Source organism: Macrotis lagotis, chromosome 7, assembly GCF_037893015.1.
Source record: "Macrotis lagotis isolate mMagLag1 chromosome 7, bilby.v1.9.chrom.fasta, whole genome shotgun sequence".
NCBI classification, from domain to species: Eukaryota; Metazoa; Chordata; class Mammalia; order Peramelemorphia; family Peramelidae; genus Macrotis; species Macrotis lagotis.
The window spans coordinates 26366289-26389194 of NC_133664.1; the positions used below are offsets into that span (position 1 = coordinate 26366289).

The 22906-nt window shown below is 37.3% G+C and overlaps 1 pseudogene; it reads right to left on the bottom strand.

The window, feature by feature from the left end:
- Nucleotides 1–836: 836 nt before the first annotated feature.
- Nucleotides 837–22906, bottom strand: part of LOC141494006 (peroxiredoxin-4 pseudogene) — a 97535-nt pseudogene continuing 75465 nt past the window's right edge.

Genomic DNA, 22906 nt, shown 5'->3' on the forward strand with positions numbered 1-22906 from the left:
TGAAGTCCTCTTAACTTTCTAGCTTTAGAGACCTCATAACTTCTTTCATTCTATCTTATGTATTGTTTCGGAGGTGGACAGGTCTAGGGATAAGAAATTTTTCCATTTGACTTCCTACCACTACCTCTCTTAGTTCTGGCAATTAGGACATGCTATTTTCTTAATCATTTATACTTGAATTTCCCTGCCCATGAGCCTTATGGAAGGATAGCACAATTTATGGAGGCAATCATTGCTTCTAATTAATTTTTCAAAGAGAACTTCTCAAAGCTGCAAACAGAAGGTGGAGGGTAGGTTTCAGAGGAGATGGGTCAACATTTGCATAGTTTGGGGGCTTTCTTATGAATATGGAACAGTCAGTCTGCAGAGCATAATTCCAATGTAATGTCAGATTGCTTGGGGGAGAGGGAAAGACACCATCATGTTATTAATTGTTCTTTTTCTTTGGTTATTAATTGTTGTGACTTAAAATCCTGTGGAAAACCAGAAACTGAACACAGAACCTCATTCTCCTGTTATTAAATCCCATTCAGAATTGGATGTCTTATCTCTTTCAGAAAAGTAAAAGGGTTTCTTTGGAAGGGGCATTTTGAAGGTAAGATATCATACAGATGAATCTCAGGCTTAAAGCTATAATGCTCTTTATTTAGCTGAGGGTTCAAGCTAGTACCATTTCCCCCGATAATATTTTTTTTTTAGTATCAAAAACGAGTAGAATTTTATTTGTAGCTTTTGGACTAGACATAACCTGAGCAAACATTTTAATTTTGTTTATCAAAATACTTGGTTTTCTAGCTGAATCCGGAATTACAGATTCTGTTTTGGCCACCAGGCTTTCATAACTTCCTCAGGTTTGATCTACCAGGCTCCCAACCAGTGGGGTAGACTTCTCCATGTTTGTTGGTGTATTGGAATGCTTGGACTAAAGGAAGTGTTCCATTGCTGATCTACCCACAGGCAGGTCATTCACTGTAATCTGGCATAGGATTCCTTTATCATCAATAATGAAAAGGCCTCTCAGAGTGTGGCCTAAATCCTCCAGATCAACGCCATAATCCTTTGAAATTTGGTGTGTCAAATCTGAGAGAAATCTAGCCCAAGGCTGCCTTGTTTCTGAAGGGAATTGATCTATGCTTAATGGATAAACTGTGAAACAACAGAGCATGCACATCAGTATTTATCTCTTTGAATTCCTCCATTCTGTCACCAAAAGCCAGCTTTTCAGTAGGACACACAAAAGTGAAGTCAAACGGGTAGAAGAAGAAAACCAACTATTTTCTTTGATAATTGGTTAATTTTAGTTCCTTAAATTCTCCATGGATGACAGCTGTTCCTTCCCAATAAAGTGCTGCCTTAGAAATCTTGACCTTGCTGAGGCGCAGAGAGTGGTCAGAGGATGGCATCTGGGCTGCCTCCCCAGGGTACCCTTGACCTCTGGTGTAGAAGTGGAGCTGGGGCGGGGTGCTCCCTGGCCTTGCTCTGTAGGGGTGTGGTCTGAAGCAGCAGCATCAGCAACAGCGAGGCCCTCCCCAAGCTTCCCCATGTCCTCATTGGTGGTCCACCAGGCTGGGCTGAGTCCTCCATCACCACACTGGAGAAGATGCTCTGCGGGTCCACTGTCTGACCACCAGGGTGGGCCCTTGTGGAGTCCCCAGATAATCTTGAAGCGATGTGGACTGTATTCTATTTTGATCAAAGACTTTTACATTTTTATATAATTCTTCTTTCTAAACACCAGGGAGATTCTCACCACAAAGAATAGTAAATGTCTGAGGATAAATTTGAACTCAGGAAGATGAGTCTTTCTGACTCTGGGTCCAGATTCTACTCTGTTTACTCTATTACTCTACTCTATCTACTCTATTTCTTGGCTGCCTTGTTTATTTAACAAACAGTGAAATACTGTGACTTTTGGGGAGCCAAGAGTCATGTAGTATTTTCTGCTAAAATGGAAGAGATAGCTATCTGACCTGACTAATTTAGTTGAAGATTGGAGAAGTAAAAGGGTGATGCCTTTTTTTTTTAATTTAAAGGGCAAAATTAAGACGAGTGGGTGAAATTTATTTGGAGGCAGCTTTAGATGTAGTATAAGGATTTGCTAATAATTAGAGCTTCCCAGTGTTAAAAATGGATAACCTTTATTTTTAATTTTTATTTGATTTTCCCCCCACCTGGTTACATGCAAAAAACAATTTTCAACATTCATTTCTAAAACCTTGAGATCCGAATTCACTCCCTCCCTCCCACTCCACTTCCCCTCATTGAGAATGTAAGTTATTTGAATAGATGACCTTTTGAGATATTGAATATTTTATCACTAAAACATATTCCAACTGATTCTGGATAACCAATTGTCTGGACTGGAGGTTAAACTTTATCATGTTGGAGGTTCTTTTCAATTCAAAGATTCCAAGAGCCACTAAATTAAATGAAGTTCTGTGAATAGATGATGATGATATTATGATGTTTGTCCTTCATTTTCAAAGAACTCCATGACATTAGGGTGATTTCATGACAACATGTGAATTGGATTTGAATGAGGGGGTGCTATACTAAGTCACTAACCTCACTTTCTCTGGAACCATCTGGGTCCAGTGGCCAGATAATAATTAAGATGGCTGAAGATGGCCCTGTATATTAAGGAAGAGCTGAGATTTAAACTTTAGTCCTCCTGATTACAGTGCTGATACTCTATCCACTGCATCATATAGCTATATGCTATAGACAAAGTACAGCTCATTATATGGTCTTCAAGAGTCACATAATTTTACTCTGTTAAGTTTATTCATTAATTTTTTTATTCATTCAACAAATTCTTTTTATATCTACTAAATGATACAAGGTAGTTCTGATGTGAGGGTGAGGAGAGTAAAGATCAGTCAGACCCTTCTCAATGATTCTTTGCAAAATTGCAGAGTTCTTTTGCTGAAATCACACAGATCTGCCTCTTAGACATTATGGTCCTAAAATAAATAGCATGATCAAACTGGTAGTTCCAACTGAAGGAGGGAGACAATAAGTCAAAACAACTGAATTTCTATCCAACTCTGTGTTAATAATCTGACTTATCTGTGCGTACAATTATTTACTTAAAATATAAGCTTATATAAAATATAAGCTGTCATGTTTTATCTAGGCTTTGCAGCTCCCCTAGTATGCCACACTATAGGTGCTAAATAAACATTGTCAAATGGACTAGATAGATAATGTCATCATGCAGAAACTGTTGGACTTGGAGACAGGAAAACCTGAGTTTGAATCCTGCCTCCATGCTGTGTGACCCTGGCTAAGTCACTTAACCTCTCTGGCCTCAGTTTCCTCATTTATTAAACTGGAGAAAATAGTGTCTGCTTCCCAGCATTATTGTGAGGGCCAAATAAGTAACAGAATAAAGCATATCACAAAACATTAAAGTGTTATGTACATTTTAGTTATTATTGTTGTCATTATTAAATGAATAAAACAGTGAAATTATTTGAATTTTGGAAAGAATAAACTCAGTTTGAAGCTATAAAGTTGTATTTGGAAATCAAATGGAAGCTCTAAACCAAGGATTTTGTGTGTGTGTGTGTGTGTGTGTATTGAAACTCTTCAGCAGTCTAATGAAATTCAAAGATCTCTTTTCAGAATAATGTATTAAAGGCTTAAAATAAAATGTATAGCATTTTAAAAGAAGGCATTTGTGGGGAAAATAAAGATATTTTTCTAACTAAATTCATAAATCTCCTGAAATCTGTTCTTAGACATCCCTCCCCCTTTATATGGATGCTAGCTTAAAAATCCCTGTCTTAAGTATATAAATTGAATACACACACACACACACACACACATACATACGCAAATAGATTTTACCTTTACCTTTACTCCCATTATTGCAAAAAATGACTAGATAGTCTCAACTATATTTGTAATATAGTTTCATATTCCTTTAGCCATGCAAGAGAGTCTGCCATTAAAGCATTCTAATCTTTTTTTGTATTTAATTTATTTATTTCATCCACATCCATGTGTATAATTTGAAGTTATGAAGTCTTCTCCCACCCTCCCCTCCCCACCCTATTCCCCTCAGAGGCAAACAGTCAGGTAGCATTGTCCATACATATTTCTGGTAAACATGTTAACAGGGGCAGCTAGGTGGCCCAGTGGAGAGAGAGTACAGGCCCTAGAGTCAGGAGTACCTGAGTTCAAATCTGGCCTCAGACACTTAATAATGACCTAGCTGTGTGGCCTTGGGCAAACCACTTAACCCCATTTGTCTTGCAAACCCCTAAAAAAATCAAATCAAAACAAAAAAAAACATGTTAAGAAGCCAGTTATTTTTGTTATGAGGAATTAGGAATTAGGGAAAGAGATAATTTTTATAACATGTTCTCCAAATTCTGAAGGGTTGTTATTGTTTTTTGTTTTGTTTTTGGTTTTCTTCCTTGGGATTGGGTTAACATTGTCCATAGCTGGTCTGATACGGTTGTCCTAGCTCTCTGAACTGCTGAGAGGAGCTGCTTCCATCAGTGATCATCTCACAGTATTGCTAAGGTGCACATTGTTCTCTTGGTTCTGCTCCCTTCCCTCAGCATGAGTTCCTGAAAGTCATTCCATGCTTCTCTAGAGTCTGATCATTTATGGTTTCTTATGGAGCCATAATATTCCTTAGAATTCATGTACCATAACTTGTAGATCCATTTCCTTTTGATGGGCATCGCCTCAATTTCAATTCTTTGCCACTACAAAAAGTGTTGCTATGACCATTTTCGAGCATGTGGGACTCTTAACATTTTTTTATGTTTTCTTCTGGATATAAACATGGAATTGGAATTGGCAAAGGGAATGAACATTTTTAATTGTCCTTTGGGCTTAATTCCATATTACTCTCCAGAATAGTTGGATTCATTCACAACTCCACCAGCAATGTATCAATGTCCAAATCCTGCCACAAATTCTCCAATATTGATCATCTTTCCTTTTTTGTACTCTTGTCCAATCTGATAGGTGTGAGGTGATACCTAATTGTTGTTTTAATTTGCATTTCTCTAATCAATAATGATTTGGAGCATTTTTTCCATATGATTATATAGAACTTTAATTTCTTCAACTGAAAACCATCTATTCCTATCCTTTGAACATTTACCAATTGGGGAATGACTTGTGACTCTAAAAATTTGATGCAAATATCTTTATGTTTTAGAAATGAGACCTTCAGGAGGACCTGAGTTTGAATCCGGACTCAGACACTTAACAATTACCTAGCTGTGTGACTTTGGTCAGGTCACTTTGCCTTGCAAAAACCAAAAAAAAAAAAAGAAAGAAAGAAATGAGACCTTTATCAGAACTCCTAGCTGTGAAGATTGTTTCCCAGTTTTCTGCTTTTTTTCTAATTTTGGCTGCATTGATTTTATTAGTGCAAAACCTCTTGAATTTAATATAGTCAAAATCATTCATTTTGCATTTTATAATGTGTTCTGATTCTTGTTTGGTCATAAATTTATCCCCTTTCCATAGATCTGATAGATAAAATATTTACTGGTATATTAGTTTATTTATGGTGTGGCCATTTATGGCTAAATCCTGTACCTATTTCGACCTTATTTCTGTATAGTGTGTGAGATGTGGGTCTATGCCTAGTTTTTGCCATATTATTTCCCAACAATTTTTGTCAAATAGTGATTTCTTATCTCAGAAGTTTGACATCTTTGGGTTTGTCAAATAGTAGATTGTTGTAGTCATTTATACTGTGATTTCTTTTGAACCTTTCCTAATCCATCACTCTATTTTTTTAAATTTATTTTTAGGCAATGGGGTTAAGTGACTTGCCCAAGGTCACACAACTGGGCAATTGTTAAGTGTCTGTTGCCGGATTCGAACTCAGGTCCTCCTGACTCCAGGGCTGATGCTCTATCCACTGTGCCACCTAGCTGCCCCTCATTTCTCTATTTCTTAAACAATGCCAGACAGTTTTGATGACTGCAGCTTTATAGAGCAGTTTTAGATCTGCTACAGCTAGGCCATCTTCCTTTACAAATTTTCATCAATTCCCTTGCTATACTTGCTCTTTTGTTGCTCCAGATGAACTTTGCTACTGTTTTTTAGCTCAGTGAAGTAGTTATTTGATAGGTTGACTGGTATGGCCTTGAATAAGTTAATAAGGTGTAGAATTGTCATTTTTACTACATTAGCTCGACTTTAACCATAAGCAATTGACATTTTTTTCCAATTATTTACATCTGACTTTATTTGGGTGAGAAGCGCTTTAAAATTGTGTTCATATAATGTCTGGGTTTTTCTTGAGAGGTAGAGTCCCAAGTATTTAATGCTATCTATAATTACTTTAAATGGAATTTTTCTATCTCTTGTTCTTTGGCTTTGATGTTCATATATACAAATGCTGATGATCTATGTGAGTTTATTTTATATCTTCTTTGCTGAATTTGTTAATTGTTTCAAGGAGTTTTTTAGATGATTTTCTCAGGTTCTCTAAGTATTGCTTCCTTCCTCGTTGCCAATTCTAATTCCTTCAATTTCCTTTTCTTCTCTTATTGCTACAGCTAGTATTTCTAATACTATGTTGAATAATAATGGTGATAAGTCTATCTACTCAAACTCCCTCTTTTTACTGCTGAGGAAACTGAATGTTGGGGAGGATAAATGACTTTCCTAATATTTCCTCAAATCCAGATCTGTCCCTTGATCTTCCTGACACCAAACTGTGCCCTTTCAAGTGCTCTATCACATTTCCTCTCCATTACTCATAAATCTTTGGTCTGATTGCTCAACCAACTTTGAATCCAGTTAGCTACAGAGCAGGAATGCCTCAACGCTGAGCTAACCATTATTGCCACATTCTAATAGAAATGTCCCATGTTCACTAGGAGGTGCTTTCTGACATCTTCACTTCCTGGGATACAGGAAAGCAAGTATTTTTCACCTCTGTTTGCCTCAGTTTCTTTAACTATGTCCTTGAATTATAATAATAACAACAAATATCTTGAAGGGACAAGCAACATTTGGGGAAAGTGTTCAGCACAGTGCCTATTATGAGGTAGGCATGTTACAAGTACTTATACTCCCCACTCTCATCCCCTTTTATGAGAGCTCTGTACCTGGACTAGTTCATTTCAAACCCTTCACCTGACTGGCAGAACCCAACTGGGCTCCCTCCTATTCATAAACTTCCTATGACATGTCTAGAGAACACCTGCAACATTACATCAAGGGCATCCAAGGGAATCAGACTGGTAGAATGAGTCACAAACTCAAAGTCATTCAAAAACTCTCCTGATGGTGAGAGGGGACATGAAAGGCCAAGACAGAGAAAAAGAGAACCAGCACATTTATCCTTGCACTAAAGAGAATGGATAAGCAAATAATTTTTATCATTCCATCTATGATACCGTTGTTGTTTAACTAATGATTTTGTTATATTTTGTAAAAGAAGAAAAACTTTTTAAATTGAAAATTGGATCCGGGCACATGGGATGTCTTGGAGACATCATTTTGCTCCTTCTCATTAGGCAGTCAACTACTGAAAAATGTGTAGTAGCTAGAGGAAATGATGGGGGAGTAGAAAAATGTAGCACAGTCTAGTGCCTAACATCATTTGAAGAGTAAGAGAACTGTTGAAAACAACACTCCTCAGTGTTCTGTCAACCAAAAAAAAGCAATAAGAGACAGCAACAAAAGTGCACTGGGAGGCAAGGGAATTTTTTTCTAGTAAATGAGATCTTGAATATTTTGTAGAATTGGAAATGGAAAAGCTCAGCAAGCTGTGAGGCACAGATGGTGAATCCTTGGAGTTGGGGGTGGGGAGAGAAGGTGATGAGTACAGGTATTGATCCTAAAATGGTCACCAGAAAGGGCTGGGGATGGTAAACCCACATCTATTGGGAACTTAGGCATGCTCCCCTATCAGTAAAATTTTCATAAGTCATGCAGAATAGTCTAGTAGAATAACTATTGAAGGGGGAGAAAAACCAAATCAAATCAAGAAGCATTGCTATACATCCGCTATGGATAGAACACTCCCCAGATGTTGGGGAGAAAAAGATAGAAATGAAACAGCTTCTGACCTCAAAGAGCTTACTCTTTACTGGAAGAGCAATACAACTAAGAAAATGCAAAAGATATCTAAAATTGAGCGGTTAATTTTGGGTATACAGCATGATTCTCAGGGCAACTAGGTGATGCAGTGAATAGAGAACTACATCTGAAGTTAGGAAGACTCATCTTCAGCAGTTCAAATTTGCCCTCCAGATACTTACTAGCTGTGTAACTCTGGGAAAGTCACTTACCCTTTGTGCATAAGTTTCCTCATTTGTAAAATTCTCTGGAGAAGGAAATGATAAATCATTTACTATCTCTGCCAAGAAAACCCCAAAATGAGCCCATAAACAGACATGACTACAACAACTGAAGAACAGAAATGCAAAGTGACTTATAATTGTGGCATCAGAAAAGGTGTCTAGTAAAAAGGACATTGGGTGACTTGGAGAGAGTAAGGGTGTTTAAAAGGTCCAGATGTGGATGGAGTATATTCTAGATATGGACACAGCTTGGGATGAAGCCTAGAGAATAGCAGGATGTCACATTATGTCATATTTGGGAAACAGCAAGTCAAAGAAATTGGCTAGAATGGTACTAGCTTAAGCATTTAAATAAGTCTGGAAAGAGAGAGTGGTGCTGGATTGGGAAAAGTCAAAAGGAGGAGTTTGTATTTAATGTCTTTATTTTTTGTCATTCAAAAATATTTTATTTATTTTGAGTTTTACAATTTTCCCCTAATCTTCCTTCCCTCCCCTGCACCCCCACAGAAGGCAGTCTGTTAGTCTTTATGTTGTTTCCATGGTATACACTGATCTAAGTTGAATGTGATGAGAGAGAAATCATATCCTTAAGGAAGAAAAATAAAATATAAGAGATAGCAAAATTACATAAAAAGTAATAGTTTGTTTTTCTAAGTTAAAGGTAAGAGTCTTTGGTCTTTATTTAAACTCCACAGTTCTTTCTCTGGATACAGATAGTATTTCCCATAGCAGACAGCCCAAAATTGTCCCTGATTATTGCACTTATGGAATGAGCAGGTCCATCAATGTTGATCATCACCCCCACATTGCTGTTAGGGTATACAATGTTCTTCTTGTTCTGCTCATCTCACTCAGCATCAGTTCGTGCATATCCTTCCTGGCTTCCCTGAATTCCCATCTCTCCTTCCTCGTTTCTAATAGAACAATAATGTTCCATCACATACATTTACCACAGTTTGAATGGCTTAATCACTTTATTTTTTAATAGTCAATATATTTATTAGAAAACATTGATCCTTCATACTTTGAACTGAACACATTGCCCAGTTTCAAAAATAAAACAATGTGCAGTTTGAACAAAGTTCAAGGTCTATTCCCTTTAATTTAGAAAAAAACAGATAACTTATTGTCTGATCTTGTAACCTCTTCGACTTCTTGTCTCTTCTTTAAGGATATGATTTCTCTCTCATCACACCCAATGTGGATCAAGGTAGAACAAGGAAACAAAGTAAAGACTGACAGATTGCTTTCTGTGGTGGGGGTGGGGGAGGGAAGTAAGATTGAGGGGAAAATTGTAAAACTCAAATAATATCTTTAATAAAAATAAATAAAAAGATAAAACAATATAAATTAAAATGACTTCCCAAATAACCATAGCTTAGTCACCATAGCTCTTGATTGGGTTTCCTGCATTGCTGTAATCTTCCCTTCCATTAGAGGAAGGCACTGGGGCTGGGTAAGGGGAAAGAAATCTCTTATATCTGATGGTTTGTCTCCTTTTCAAATCCATGAAGGGTCAATTTGACCAACTTTGGGGAGCGAGGTAGTAGTAAGAGGAAGAGAAAGGAAAAAATACTATGAGGAATATAAAAGATCAATCTGCCCATGGCTTCTTACTCCTCCCAAAAGTTAAATTAAAAGAATAACTGTTATTGGTAATAAGAGAGAGCTTGCTGATTTTGCTATCTAGTGGAGGAAAGTAGGGAAACAGAGGATGAGGAGCAGAAATATAATATAGATGCAAGCAAACTAGTCTTACAGTTTCTCCAAGTCACTACATAACTGTATGATTGGTAGAAGAAGGGAGCAGAGATGGGGCCCTGGTAGGTCTTCTACATTTTTCTTACTGCAGATATGATTAATGATGATAACTGTTGCCCACCACATAGAATTTTCCTGAAAAAGAAAAACATCAAAGAAAAATTTCAGCACATTGTCAAATGACCATTGACACATTCACTCAAAGTACAGGAGTAGAGGAGAAGTCATGTAGCATAAGAAAGAAGTTGAGGATATTATAGCACTGGAAATTTACAGAGCAGCTCAAGAGGTTGGACAGTAATAATTTATATAGGATGGCAAGTGATCAGGGATTTCTCTTTTCCCCTCACCTACAAACCTTTGTAGGGCTATTCACTGATTATTTGGAAATAAAAGTCATTAGATTTTTTAATCATTTTTATCCCTGTCTCATTATCTTCACCCATTCTACCCGCCCAAACCAGTATCTAGAATTCCCTTCTTTTCAAATTCAAGGACTGAATAAGCATGGCACCATATTTTCCTCATGCCCAGCCACCACTCCATCTCAACACCTCCTATTTGAAGTTCTCTAGATCATTCTCCCACAGAAGTTTTGAACACATAATCATAGTGCCACTTCCTTGCAAACATCCAAAGGACTTGGCTTTCCTGTCCCAGGTAGGGATATCCTTGCCACCCTTCCATGGCTCTAGGGTTGGGACCATCACCAGCCCCTGAAAAGATAAGAAATAAAAGGCCTAAAGTTATCCATAGTGGTTGTGATATTCTGTTCATTGGAGGTTGTGGAGGAAGGTCTATCTGAGGGGTCAGATCACGTTTTGGGACAAGACAAATTTGTATTTCATCCTAAAGGCAATGGGGAGTCCCTGGAGATTGAGCAAGAGAGTGATACTCAGACTTTTATTTTAGGGGTATCACTCATGAAGTTATGTGGGAGGATGGACTGCCACAAAAGGTGATGAATTCTTTGTACTTGAAGGTTTTTAAGGAAAACCTAGAAAGTATTTGTCTGGTATGTTGCAGAGGATATTTCTTTTCTGTCCAACATCCTTCTTGGATGTCAACGTTTCTTAGAATTCTCAAATTCTTTAATTCTGTCATGATGATTTAGAAAAGGAAGAGGCTAGGGAGGGAGAACAATTAAGAGATTACTGAAAAGGTGCCGAGCTTCTGAACTTTGGGGGAAGATAGCCATGTGAGCAGAGGAAAAAAAGCAGAGGGAGAGAGAATCAGCCAAACAGGCAACTGATCAGACACTGCAGGTGTGTGAAAGGGAGGTGCCAGTGATGATTGAGTTTACAGTCTTCCTAGCCTCAAGTCCAATATTTGTCTGTCATGTCCCTCTCACATTTTAACAATGTAAGCTGTTATTCTTGGTATTATTAGGATCCATTCCAATGATATTGTGGGGAGAAAGCTGTGTTGAACTGAACATTAAAAGACCTGGTTTCTAATTCAATCTCATTCTTTCCATTTAAACTCACTGCATGACACCAACAAGAAACATGAAAATGCTCCAAAGTCAAGAAATGGTCTCTTCATTATGTGTTCTTGCAATGAAGTTGGAAGTAATATAGATGAGAACAGACTAACAAAACAATCTCAAGTGAAAATGGATAATCCTTAGCTCTGGCCCTGGAAGGCTAGAAGGCTGGTGGCATCCTGCTATACAAATAGAGTCTCTCTACACTATTTCCTTTAATTAAGGCTTCATCAGGACCAGACTAAGGCTTGTTAGTGAGGAAATGGGAACAACACACTGAAAAATATATGCTTAGTGGCAGCCCCTGCCTTCTCAGCACACTATCAGCTGGCACCTTAAATGTGAGAAGGTTACCACTCTGTTCTCCACAGGAATAATTAAATAGTTTTCAAAATACATAGTATGAATCCAAATGATGGCTTCTCACTGAGGCAAGAATCTAGGTTGCTGAGATCCTGAATTTTGGCAGAAGGAGGGCATTTTGGTACAGTAATGGAATCAGCAGTAACCTCCCACAGTATCTCCAGGAAGCAGAGTCAACATTCTATTTTGGGGGGAGGGGAGGAGATGGTAGCAACTGATTAAATACTAAAATAAAGCACTGCATCTTCTGATGACACTAGTATGAGACAATTCAGGCTGCCTTGGTTTCCATGTAGATTCTTGCAAAAGGATTACAAACCCCTCCAGGTGCTTTGGATTGAATTACATTAAGACCATACAAAATTGAATCAGTTTATTGAATTTATTTCAAATTTCCAAATTAACATAACAACCTTACATTGTGACAATTATTGAAATGCAAGTAGCTTTGCAAATCACTCAGGTAGAAGCATGGGCTTCATTGATTGTACCTTCTCATCTAATTGTATTATCAGAGCAAAAAGGAACCAGCACTCTTGTATCTTCCTGGACTCCACCTGAGAAAGTGAAGTGATCTTTGGCAAAAAAAACTTTCTACCTCCTTTTCTCCACTCCTCCCATCATAAAACAAAATTATCTTATGTTACCAACCTGTTAACCTTGCCTCCTTGACCCTATCCATCAATTTTATGACAAAAATGATATGGCTATATTAATATTTTCTCAAAATCAAACAAAACTTTCCCAGATTTAAGTGGTATTACCAAAAGGAGAATTAAAACTAGGTTAGGGTGACCCAGGGTTTACCCTAGTACCTCAGATTCAGAGGGTATTCACATAGCACTCACAATGTTTAAACCAATGTTTCAAAAGCAGAGTTTAACAATTAGCAGAAATAATTGCTCCAAATAGGATGATACTACCCAGGATATGGGATGGAGGAATGGTGTCCCCTAATCTAAAACCAGAATAAACACAATCTCTGTCCATTTGGTCCAGATCATACTTAGACAGTATTAAACATACTCACCAAAACCCTATCTAGCTTGTGTTTGGCAATCTCTAAGAAGATGGAAACTATTACTTTTTGAAGCTTTCCATTCTATTTTGACACACCTAAGGATTTGTAAATTGTAGGGCTTTTTTCTTATCTTAAAACTAAATTTTACACTTCACAACTTCTACTCATTGTTTCTAATCATTTCCCTATTCAGTAAACTCCAATGGCTCCCAATTGTCCTTAGGACAACATTCTCTTTGTTTGACCTTTAAAACCCATTACAATCTTTCCTAATCTACATTTTTGGTCTCCCCCATCCAACTCCATGATCTAGCCAAAATGACCTCCTCTTTCTCACATCTGACTCATTTCCATACTTTTGCTAGTCTGCCCTCTATGCCTGGATTTTATTCCCTTCCTCCATATAGGTGAGTTTTAGATTCTCTTATTCTTATCCAAACCAAATGAAAGGTCAGGTTACATTAGACCTTACTTGAGGCTTTAAGGTATTAAGATTTTCTCCAGTCCATCCCTCAAAAAATTACTGTGTGTGTGCCCAAAGAGCAATAAAAATGACCATACCTTTTGTCTCAGCAATTCCAATACTAGATCTATATCCAGAAGAAATCTTAAAAATGGGAAAGGTCCCACATGCCCCACAAGCAACTCTTTTTGTAGTGGAATTGAATTGAACATTGAAGGGATGCCATCATTGGGTACTGACTGAACAAGTTAGGGTATGTGAATGTTATGGAATATTATTGTTCTATAAGAAGCCATGAATGGTCAGAGTCGAGAGTCTAGAAAAGCATGGGATGAATTACAGGAACTGAGGCTGTGTGAAGGGAGCAGAACCAAGAGAACATTGTACCTATTAACAACAATATTGTGAGTTGATCAATCTTGATGGATGCAACTTCTCTCAGCAGTTCAGATAGCTCAGAGAATCCTAAGAGACCAGCTGTGGACAATGCTATCCCCATCTGGGGGAAGAAAAACAAAAGAAAACAAACAAAAAACCCTACAGAATCTGAGTGAACACCACACTTTTAAAACTTTCTCTTATGTATTTCTTCCCAATCCCATGGATTTTTGTTCTTTATTGTTGATCCTAATTCTTCATACCAAAAATGACTAATCTGTAAACATGTTAAATAAAAATGTGTAGTTCAATATTTGCCTTGCTGTTCCCCTCTGAGGGGATGGGGATGGGAAGGTAGGGTGGAAGGAAATCATGTAACTTAAAATATGCATATGCATGTGGATGAATGCTAAAAAAATTCTTAAATTTAGAAAAGTTAGATATTAATTGAAAAAAAATCCCATTTATTTTCAACATATTTTACATACACACATGCCATGTTTTCTATATAAACTCCTTGAAGGTAGAGACTGTTTCATTTCTAGCACTAGCTCAGTGAGAATAGATACTTAAACCGGTACTCAATATGTGCTTACTGATTGACTCATTTCCCTCCCAAACTAACTAATCACTTCCTTTATTTAAAGATAACTCTTCCCTTATTTGAGGATAGCTTATCCAACTCTTGATCACTTAAATTCATTTCACTAAAGAGTCAAGATATTTGTTGATGTCATTGGTCCTCTTTGAAAAGAAGCAAGGCATATATTCCTGGAGCTGTCCATGGTCTATGGACCCTTATTGCCTATAACATTTATGTGCTGAAGCAACAACTCCCAGCCCAGAAAGAACATGCCAACAAAATAGCTTCCTTGAGTTTAATAACCTTGGAGAGTCATTTGATTCTAAAGACCACATGAAAATGAGAAAATTCTTCCAATTTCTGGGGTGGTATTAGAGAGGAGAGAGCACTAATCCAAATCTACACAAGGGCACACATACATTGATTCTTTAGACTGAGCTACAATGTACCTAGATGAAGCAAGAAAAAATAGTACTTATGTTGGATATTGTTGGGGACTGGTGTGTGTGGGAATGTTGTAGATTATCAGTACCTGGTGCCTTTGAGCATTAGAACCTTGTTTAGCTAATTGCCATGGGAGTAGGAGTGGATGAGAGAGTGGAAAGGTATTTTAAGCCCAGATTTTTTGGTAAATAACAGGGTTACTTGGAGATCTAGATGGACTACTTGTCTCCTTTTTCTTACTTGTCTTTCACCCTTCCAATGCTTGCCTGGGAAAGATGAGGGAGTCCAGAAGTGGAACTCTACAGGGTATGATAGGGTCAAAAAGTATGTGAAGGACAACAGCAATAGTAACCACAACAGCTGGAATTTATATAGAACTTTATTTGCAAAGCAGTTTGCTATTAACTCAGCTATTCTTCACAACAAACTTGGATTATCTCAGTTTTATAGATGAGGCAACTGAGACAGAAAATAGTTACTTGATTTGCCCAGGGTCACACTTTTAATAAATATCTGAGGTAGAATTTGAACTCTAGTCTTCCTTTCTACAGGCACAGTGCTATAAGCACTACCCACATCTGTATATTGGCCAAATATGGTCATGTTCCATTGACATGTATCAGTTTTTTAATGAATTTTTCCTAGGTCAAATTGGGACTAAAATGCCCTAGAGGGATACAAGAGTCTAGGGGGCAGAGAGCAGATGTGTAATTGTGATAGTTTTAGATCATTATCACACTGTTATGTGATAGGGATCATATGAGATTCTATTTGTAAAGCACGTAACACAGGCCCTGGAACATATGTTACACTAAAAACTTGTTCCTTATTAATTCAATAAACATTTTCATTCAATGAACATTTATTAAGCACCCATTATATACCATAAGGGCAGCTAAATTCAAATCTAGTCTCTGACACTTACTTGTTGTATGACAATGGACATACACCTGGACAAGTTGCTTAATCCATATTGCTTCAGTTTCCTCATCTGTAAATCATGTTGGAGAAGGGAATGGCAAACAAATTGTATTTAGTATTTACTGGAAACTTTTCAAATGTCTTCTGGTTGAGTTGATGCCAGAGAGGAAACTCTGCTATTACAAGCAGTTTATGCAAACCTACATTTCAAATCAAGATGAATATGGGACACATACTGATTGGAATCAACAGAAGGGAGAGAGAAGAGCATTTAATAGAGCATTAGAAATAACCATGATCTCTGAAAACTATAATAGACAGATCTCTATTTCTATGCATGTTTTTGGTTTAGACCTTGCAGAAGACATATTATCCTTCAATGATAACTTGTAATCTTGTCATGCTGAAAAATGTGCTCCCACCACCACCACCACTATCAACATCACTGCATCTTTGATCACTGTACTATCCTCCGATTCAACCATGACTAGCCTTTTGGTTACGTTAGCATTGTTCAGTTCTTTGGATGGATTCTGGCACAGGGTTTTGGTTACCATTTCATATCACTTCTCTTTTCCCTTTCATCATCTCTTTTTCTCCTTCTGAGCATATTTATTGACCATTCTGACCAGCATGTTGTGGGACCCATCCCCAAAGTGGATGGAAACCTGGCAGGTTAATGATCCCACTCCTCTTCAAAATGAAGCTTTTTAATGAGTGTCTGCTAACAGTGCAGTGTTTTGCATTCTGATTTGGCTTGTGGTACCATACCACTTTGTGCTTGTGGACACTAGAGAGCTCTAAAATTAGGCAGACAGGAAAAGAAATAACTCATTACATTATCCAGATAACCCACAATGGATGAAGAACAGCTGCACAGGGCTCCCAATCAGCTGTCCCCTACCTTCTTATCAAGAACTGTAGGTGATTCTTTCAATAGATAATGGAGAAAACATCTTCAATGGAAAATCAAACCCAGGCTTCTCATTTGATCCTCAGGTTTCTACTGTATTTTACAAATGGATGGCTGATTCATATTCTATTGTTTTGATGAGAGAAGAAATTGAATTCTAAAAGCAAAGGTTTTAAGAATTTTTAAATCTATAGAAGAAAACAAATATTTCTGAGGAATGGATTCTTTCGGTTCATTTAGAAGTTAAGGTGATGATGATGATGATGATGAATCATCATGGAGAAGACCTGAAATTAAGGGAGATGATGATGATGATGCTATGATAAGCACATGTATTAGATTTGAATGAGTAGGTGCTGTGCTAAATCACCAGCCTCTTTCCCAGAGCTATCTGATATGAATCAGGACAACTAGAGACAGGCAATCAGGGTTAAGAGACTTGCCCAAGGTCACACAGCTAGCAAGTGGCAAGTATCTGAGGCTGGATTCAAACTCCCATCCTCCTGACTCCCAGTTCAGTTCTCTGTCCACTACATCACTGGGCTCCCCAAAGTTAAAGGTACAATATGGGGCACTACTAGGTTGTCCTTCCCCATAACTAGCTATCTAATGAATTCTCACTTTACTCTTCTTTTAGGTCAGCTGGTCCCAGGTTTTGATGAATTCTTAACTATGTTTCATCAGGATCCACGTTGATCAACCTTTTACAAATTAGTAATTTGATGCTATTTTCATGAGAAAAATCATGTCCTGTAAGACATCCATATTATCATAAGTTTCCATTGACTAATATCTCTCAAAATGGAATGACTTAGTCAGGACCTGAGAGGGAGTTATGGTACACTGGAAAGAACATTTGCCTTAGGAGAATTAAACAAGGTCAAATCCTATGTCCAGTATATACTAGTTCTGTGACTATCAAACTCTTGAAACTCAGGATTTTCATCTGTGAAACGGAAATTAAATACCTATAATTTTAATCTTAAAGGGGTCTTTGGGAGGAAATGCTTTAGAGGTATAAAAGACATCAGTGATCTATGAATTCATCAACGGAAGGGAGTGGGACAGTACAGCTTCTTCTTCCAACACAGATTGTTGCTCTACATGACTTAGTAGTCTCCCAAAGTCATATAATGGAATAATTCATCACTATGGAGGACATGGTAATAAGCCTCTCTAAAATGAATGAGACTGCTTTTTTGCATCATAAATTTAAAGGAGAAGGAACCTTGAAGTCATTGAGTCTAATCAGCTTATGTTACAGATAAATAAACTAAGACTGAGAGAGGTTAAATAACTGGCTCATGGTCAAACAACTAGTGAATATATAACTGAGACAAGATCTGAGGGTGCGTCTTCCTGACTCCAAGTCCATACCTATAACTAGCTGTCTCGTCATTGCATGACAAGTGTATAATCAATCACTATGTTGATAGCTGAAGACATTTTAGGATGATAAGAACTAATAGAAATGTGTTCTTGTATCCTAGTTCTCACGATCCCAGGATAAACATTGCCACTTTAGATGGTTTCATGCACTCAAGTGCAAAAGGGAATATCCAGAATTTCAGATTGTGTCCATTTCCTTTACAAAATAATTTGATAAGTTGTTGCTAACTCTGTTATCTATTTCATTATTGGATATAATTTCTGGAGTTTGCATTAAGTGAAAATTTCAGTGATGAGATTCTTCAGTGTTTCTATTATCAACGTTCACTCATTTTTCAGTTTTATCTTGTGGGCTCACAAATGAAATTATTTCTTGTGATTGTTCTGCTCTTCTCAGCAATATGATTTGTATGCCTTGGAGTCAAAGATGTGATTGACAAAAAGATCATGGAGCCCTTGCTCATAAATGATGAGGTCCATTTACAATTTTTTATGAAAACTTAACTGATATATTCATATTTTAGTCCATTTCATGCCTTCTCATGATGTGCCAACTTTAATTGCTAGCAAGACCCATAGTACAGAATTTCCAGCCCATGAGGTATTGTTTGTTTATTCACATGCATCTTGCTTTCCTAAAGAACAATGAAAGGGCATGGCTTCCTAACCTATCTAGCTCTGTGTGAAGCTGCTCATCTACTGTCTTGAGGTGATCTACTCTGCCAGATATTCTGTTCCCTTTATTTATTTGACTCCTCAGAGTAGTTACTTTATACACAGATAGTTGATCTAGCACAACCAGTGGTATCCCTAGAAGACAATTCATTCTAGTTTCTGAGTTCCTAGAAAGAAGAGGTGTCCAAATGTGGAATGGGTGGAATGGGCTATTTTAAAAGGTGTTAGATCTCCTCCCTATAGGAGGTCTTAAGGCAGATTTTGGACAACCATTGGGTTAATTCATTTATGTATGGATTAGACTATAATCTAGTGATTCCATCCAATGGCTAAATTCTGAAATTCTATGCTTCCTTCCCAACTGCCATAGTGGTCTTAGGCCCACAAAGTGCCTACTTTATAGCAACATGATTGGTTCTCTTCTACTGTCTCTTTTATACTCAATCATGACATAGTTAGAGCACTGAACTTTGTAGGTTATTTATCTACTCCTGCTCTTTCTCCTTTTTTATTTTTCTCCTTTCTTCTTCTCTTTATACATTCAGAGCCCTATTCTAGTTAACTTCTATGAAGTACTTTTCCCCCTCACACGGTCTTGCCTAACATAAATTAAAGGCATGTTTAACATAATGGAGAGTGTAGAACCTGAAGCCCATATTTGTAAACGTATGTAAAAGTTAATAATGTCTAGGAAAATTACCTCAATTATTTGGCTGTTAACCTTCTTCTCTGTGAAATGAGCAGGTTAGAACAAATAATTACCATTTCATATTTTTGTGAGTAGGACTACTAGATTTTCCACAATGAAGTTGTTTCAGGAAATAAGGTCTTTGGGGGCTTGTGACTCAACTCTTCCAAACCAGGCTTTTGTCCTCGGCCTTTAGCTGCCGTTTCCTTGGTTCTAGATTCTCTTCCTTCATGACCTGCTTGGCCTTAGCATTGTACTTAGCACTTGACCTCTCTTGCTCCTAGCTTCCTGCCCGGGTATTTTTATTCTTCTTGTCAACCTTCCCACCATATATTCATCTCTAGGCAGACTGCTGGCTCGTCTGCTAACTTTTCTGTCTCCTAATTTGATCAATGCAGTCAACAAGTCTTCATTAAATATCGATACGCCAAGCATAGTATGAATTGCTAAAGAAGGAAAAATGAAACAATTCCTGTCTTCACTGCACTTGCATTCTAACAGACAAGGTAACATGTATGTAAGAAAGCATCTACAAAATAGTAGTAAGGTAATTGTTGGGATTGGGAGTTCACTAGCAAAGGCCTCATGGAGGAAGATGTCTTTTGAACTAAACTATAAAGGAAATTAGGGATTATAGAGAAGAAGGGCTTAGGGTGCAGCATCGGTCTATGTCAAGATAAAAGATAAAAACTTTAGTTTTACTGGTTTCAGGGTCAATTCTCTAATTACTCCATTATGCATTTCTCATATATTTGCAAATGAAATTGTTATTTATAAAATGCATTTTTTTAAAACTGAGGTGAATTAGAGTTTTGTTCTTTGATTTAAAATAGCATGCCAAGATGACACATGCTTACTTAGTTTCATAGCTTGACTTGATCAGAGTCTGAGAGCTAGAAAGCACCTCAAAGTTCACATTGTCCAATCCCTTTTTTAAAATAGATGAGAACACTGAGACTAATTCATTTACTCTCTCCAAGCCTCATTATCTTGATCTCAAAACTAAAGACATGTATAATCTCAAGTTTCCTTTTATCTCAACAGCTTTGGTGCTAAATGTGTTAACATTTTCTCTATGGTTAAAATACTCAGCAGCATATGGTGAGCCCATAGGTAGAAAGTGATAGTGTGGCAACAGGTGAGGTAGAGACTGTGAATGGGCAAAGACTGGGCAAAGAAGAGGCTAGGCCAGGCTCAGAAGCAGCAGCCATCAACTGTCTGGACAGTAGGACTTTTAATAGAAGGAAAGAGATACTAAAACTCTTCCTTCTGTCATTCCCATGGTCACAGAGCTGAGGAACAATTCATAACTGGGGTGGGGAGGAGGATGGTAGAAAGGAGACTTTGAATGAATCTTTAAAATCTCCAACAAAACAGTCTCCAGAATTAGTGCATTTCTGGGCTGCCTTTATTGGGTCTAGACTAACATCTCAAGGACAACTTTCAGATTTCTCCCTAAATTCTTTCCTCATAATAACCCTATGAATTGAGGATAATAATTAGGATCTTTGTTAAGGAGATGGAGAATTGAGATAGAGGAAAGGGCACCCAGCCTTTTATTAACACACTTAAGAATTAAAAACTATGTATCCCTACTCCTATTTTTGCACTCTTTTCTCATTTTTTTTAGGTTTTTTCAAGGCAAATGGGGTTAAGTGGCTTGTCCAAGGCCACACAGCTAGGTAATTATTAAGTGTCTGAGACCAGATTTGAACCCAGGTACTCCTGTCTCCAGGGCTGGTGCTTTATCCACTGCGCCACCTAGCTGCCCTCTTTTCTCATTTCTAAGAGATACAATTAGAAGGATAGGACTTAGGGCTTTGTGGCACATCCATCAACTGAAGTCTTTCTATCAGAGCCCTATCTTTTTCTAGTAGAATCTCTCAGTAGAATTTAGTAGAAAGGAATCTCTTTTGAATTAGATGTCCTGAGTCTGAGCCTGGCTCATGTAATTTTTGCTAGCTACTTTTTTGAAGATACTTGATGATTCAGATACTAGATACTTCAGATACTTTTTTGCTAGATACTTTATGATTCAGAACTTTAATTAACTCATCTGTAAATCAGGCACTTATGCTAAGACCCATTCAGCTCTAAAACCTGTGGTCTCCGACTCATAACTTTGATACTACTTTGTGACCCTGGTCAAGTCATCTACCCTCTCTAATGCACAGTTTCCTCATAGGTAAAATAAAAAGGCTGGAGTAAATGGCTTCTGAGGTTCCTACCAACTTTCAATGTTGTAATCCTTTCTTCCAGTTACATAGAAGTAGATTGCTTACTTAATGAACCAACGTCTTTTGAGTTCTTTGATATCTAAGATCTGGGTCTATCTTGGAGTTGGAAAGACATGGGGTTTTAGTTGTACCTCTTATATTAACCAGCTAATTGACCATAGGCAAATTGCTTCACTTTTTTTTTAATATCAGTTTTCTCATCTGTAAAGTAGGTATAATAATGCCTATTCTAAATCATAGGATTATTATGGAAATCTCATGAGATGATATATGTAAGTTACTTTGCAAATCTTAACAATTTATATATGTGGGTATAAAATATACACACATATATTACACACACATATAATATATACACAAATATGCACATATAATATATACACATATACAACATATATTATACCTATATAATATATACACATATATATTACATAGGATGACAATTCATATTCTTAATCTTTTTGTCTTTTAATCCTAGCACTTAATGACTCATGTACATGTGTGAGGATGTTTGTCCTTCACTCTCTAAGAATACTATGACATCAGGACATGACAAGCAGCTGATTTGCATTTGAGTTGGAGTGGCAGTGCTAAGGTACCTGTCTTACTTTATCCTCTGGAGGCATTTGGGTCCAGTGGCCAAAAATGATTCAAGGTTGGACATGACTCTGGATGCAAGGAAATCAGGGATAAACGACTTGCCCAAGAATTACACAAGCTAATAAGTGTCAAGTTTCTGAGGCTTGAACTCAGTTCCTCCTAATTCCAGGGCTGCACTGCTAGCTGCCTACATGCTCCTGTGCACATAGGAGATGCTTAATAAATGTTGTATTCAGTTGTTGAAATTGAATTCTTTTATCCATGCACAAGGATGTTGGTGGTCAGAACATAGAGCAATCCAGATTTAAATGCTGTAAAATCATAGAACTCACTGACATTAGAGAAAAGGGAAAGTAACATACATGCTGCTTGTCTGTCTGTATGACAGGGACAGGAAAATATAGCAGAGGTATTTGGAGCAGAAAAAGAACTATCCTAGGTACTGAACTGAATTAAGTATCTGTGTATAATCACCATTATTCCTTTATATTATTATTATTATTATTATTATTATTATTATTATTACAGGTCTCTAGTGTGTCTGATATTGGAAGCTCTTTATTAGTTTGTGTCTGCTCCATTTTGTTTTTGGCATGAGATCTATTATTCTTCACCAACTCTAGGACATTTTTAATTTTAGGAAAATAAGTCCCCAGCATTTCAGAGGGGCAATATTTCAAAGAAAGGGCA